This window comes from Dipodomys ordii, unplaced genomic scaffold, assembly GCF_000151885.1.
Source record: "Dipodomys ordii isolate 6190 unplaced genomic scaffold, Dord_2.0 Scaffold4, whole genome shotgun sequence".
Taxonomy (NCBI): Eukaryota; Metazoa; Chordata; class Mammalia; order Rodentia; family Heteromyidae; genus Dipodomys; species Dipodomys ordii.
Window position 1 is genome coordinate 32553206 of NW_012267220.1, and position 3787 is coordinate 32556992.

The following is a 3787-nucleotide window of genomic DNA, read 5'->3' on the forward strand; positions in this document are numbered from 1 at the left end:
AGAGTGATCAATTGGAATACATTGTTTTCATGTTTGGAAATGTCATAGTGAAAACGCTCGTTAAGCAATCAATGTATACTACTAAAAAAAAAATCCTGGACCCAGACAGGAAAGTCAGTGAGACACTTACCTCTAATTATCCACCAAAAAGCTGAAAGTACAAGTGGTAAAACACAACCCATGGGCAAAAAACCTCAGGGACAGTGCCCAGGCTCTGAGTTCAAGCCCCAGTAATGGCAATAATAATAATAATAATAACAAAAAATTCCTGGAGACTATAGCCTCCATCAGTTGGGCTGGGAACGAATTGTCTAAGCCAATGGCTGCTAGGAGCTGTGCAGAAGCTGAACCAGGTCAGGGACCAGCACACTTAGCTGCATCTCTCACTGCTCATGTCTCAGCAGTAGTGCTAACTACACAGAGCTAACTACACAGGTCTCCAGTATGCCGTGGGAAAGTCAAAGCATACAAGGTAGAGCAGCCTCAATTAAACCCCTCAAAGCCCTGTTTACTGCTTGGAAGGAACAAGTCACTGACCAGCCAGCATACCATATGGGTGTTTGTCCAGGGAAACTCCTTGGCAGTCATTTTTGTTTGTTTGGAATGGCTGAAGCATGCCTACCCTCCTGTGTCAATTATTCATTCATCTCTCTGCTCTTATTGAATACAACCAGGTGCCTTGTATCAGGTCAGATGTTCAGAGATACTAAGAGATTTCAGTGTGGCAGCTGCCTTCACAGAGTCTATTCTAGAGGTAAAAACTCAGGAAAATGACTACCACAGGACAAGGGCAAAATGGAGAAGGAGCATCATTGATAATGGGCTTCCAAGAGGAGAAATTGCTTCCAGGAATTACACGGAGGAGAGTTAGAGGTGACAGTAAAAAGTTAGGTCTTAGAAAGCCATAGAAAAGGGAAACCCATCCCATACACTAGGACTGGCATAAAAAGAGGTGTAGGTCTTGGTCACTAAGGCTTCTTTCAGTTTCTTGGTCTGTCTGCATATTGTGCCCAGTCCCTTGTAAGGGATGCCCATTGGTATTATTATCACCCTCAACCCCAGATAACCTACCTTCCTCCATTCACATGCCATTACATTCAAATGCACACTTGAAACTCATTATGTTTTGATCCTTGCCCCTCATTTTGAATCTGTCAAAATTAACTACTTCCTCTGGGTTCTATTGTTGTATTACTAAAGCAGCTTCTTGGGCTGGGAAGGTGGCTCAGTGGTAGAGTCCTTGCCTTGCATGCATAAGGCCCTGGGTTTGATTCCTCAACACCACATAAGCAGAAAAAGCCAGAAGTGGCACTGTGGCTCAAGTGGTAGAGTGCTAGCCTTGAGCTGAAGAGCTCAGGGACCGCACCCAGGCCCAGAGTTCCAAACCCCATGACCGACAAAAATAAAAAATAAAAGTAGCTTCTCCTCCTCCTCCTCCTCCTCCTCCTCCTTTCTTGATGCCAGTATTAAGGCTTGAACTTGGGGCATGGGCACTGTCCCTGAGTTTTTTCACTCAAGGCTGGTGCTCTAAGCCACAACTCCACTTTTGGCTTTTTGGTGGTTAATTGAAGGTAAGAATCTTCTGAACTTTCCTGCTTGGGCTGGCTTCACACTGTGATCCTCAGATCTCAGCCTCTTGAGGAGCTAAGATTACAGGGGTGATCTATTGGACCAGGTACTAAAGCTTCCACAAACAACATCCTTCATCTACATTTCACCTGTTCCTGGGGCCCTCATCCCTCAGCATCTCTCCCAGGGCAGCCTTCCCGCCTGGGCTCATCAGCCTGAGAAGACCACAAGGAGCCTTTCCATGTGGTGTTTTGCTGGTGTTTGCTTTCCCATGGGAAAGGATGAGGGTTCTAGGTACTCCTGAACACCCAGACTTTTCAGATACTGCTCTCCATAGGAATGTTCACTTTGTCAGCCGCACAAATCTACATCATCGTAACTGTCCAGCTCCCTGCATCTGTAGGCTACTGCCTGTAGAAGCAAACATTTTAGCATATAATTTTGAAAATGCATCTCAGATATTTGAGGATCTCCTAGCAAGGTTTGGTTATAGACTGCCTACGGAAGGTTTAAAGGGTTTTTGATTAACTCAAAACCAGAGATTGCTTGTGAACCCATAGCACCTCCACCACTCAAAAACAACTCATCTGGCACTTTCATTGTGCTAATTAGAAGACTGGACTGTCATTTTGATATAAAGAGCAGAAGGAGGGTATAAGGAAGGGGAAGGACTGTTGTGTATACTCTAGCACAGAGAGAAAAAAGAAGTCACATCTCACACTTGCCACTAGGAGAAAGGGCAACTTTGTTGAAGCATGCTCATGATGACCCTTGAGTGACAGGAAAACTGGAGAAGGCTTTAAATGCACAGAGAGTAGGCTACAAAGCAGCCATAGTTCACAATGTTGAGTCTGAGGACATCATTAGCATAGGATCCAAGGACAGTAAGTACAGTTGATGGGTTAAAGAAAATTGACATTCCATCTGTCTTTACTGGTGAATTGTCAGTAAATTCCCTGAAAGATAAGATAAGAGAAGGGGAACTGCATTATCTTGGTTCCTGAATTTAGTCTTCCTTTGGAATACTATCTGATCCCCTTGCTCGTCATCCTGGGCATCTGTCTTATCTGGATAGTCATTTTCAGGATCACAGAATTTGTCCGGGACGGAGCTAGAAGAAACAGAGTTCGTACAGACCAACTCAAGAAACTCCCTGTACATAAAGTCAAGAAAGGAGATGAGTCTGATGTCTGTGCCATTTGTCTGGATGAGTATCAGGATGGAGACAAGCTCAGGATCCCTCCCCTGTGCCCACGCTTACCACTGTAAGTGTATAGACCCTTGGTTCACAACCACAACAACAACAGCAACAACAAACCTGTCCTGTTTGCAAGCAAAAAGTTGTTCCTTCTCAAGATGATTCAGACTCTGACACAGACAGCAGCTGAGAAGAGAGCGAAGTATCAGAGAGCACCCCTTTGCTCAGGCCATTTGCTTCTGTCAGCACCCAGGCCTTTGGAGCACTGAGGAAAGCGCACTCCCAGCAGAACGTGACTGAGTCCTAGAATACGACAATGAAGACACTGATAGCAGCGATGCTGAGAACAAAGGTAGTGACCACGGTGTTGAGGTCCAGTTGCAGCCAGGTGAACATGATAACAACATAGCAAATACTGTGTGACTCAGGTGGTGATTGGTTTACTGTCTTTAAAATGTTTAGGTATATAACTTGGTTTTCTGCGAGAAAAGCTGCCTTTCTCAAGTCATCTTATCCATATAGGAAAGATCTGCAGTTAGTGTAGATTTCAAAGTTATCGTTTTTTCTTTCAGTTTTTACTGCTGCAAGGTCATGTAGAATTTGACTCAGTGGTTAAAGCACTGTCTGAACTTTAGGCACAGATTTCATTGTCCTCAAGGATTTCTGTTGTGATCAGAGCAATAACAAGATGCTGCATGTGAATTCCACATTTCAGTAGCTGATAATACTTAGATCATATGCCTTTTACTAAAAGAGCACCTTCTGCTAATTAGCCCTGCTAGTAAACTATGTACAGAGGAAATTACTCAAATATTGGATTTGGAAGTAAGTGCTGCTTATGTTTAACAATTAATGTATTGGATCAATTTATTATGAAAAACTAAATTATACATTAGTGTAACTATGTAAAAAGTACTTATGTAGGGCTGGGAATATGGCTTAGTGGTAGAGTGGCTTGCCTAGCTAGCATGCATGAAGCCCTGGGTTCGATTCCTCAGAACCACATAAACAGAAAAAAGG

At 43.6% G+C, this 3787-nt stretch overlaps 1 pseudogene; it reads left to right on the top strand.

Moving 5' to 3' along the window:
* Nucleotides 1–818: 818 nt before the first annotated feature.
* LOC105991608 lies at nucleotides 819–3190 on the top strand (annotated as a pseudogene).
* The last annotated feature ends 597 nt before the right edge of the window (nucleotides 3191–3787 follow it).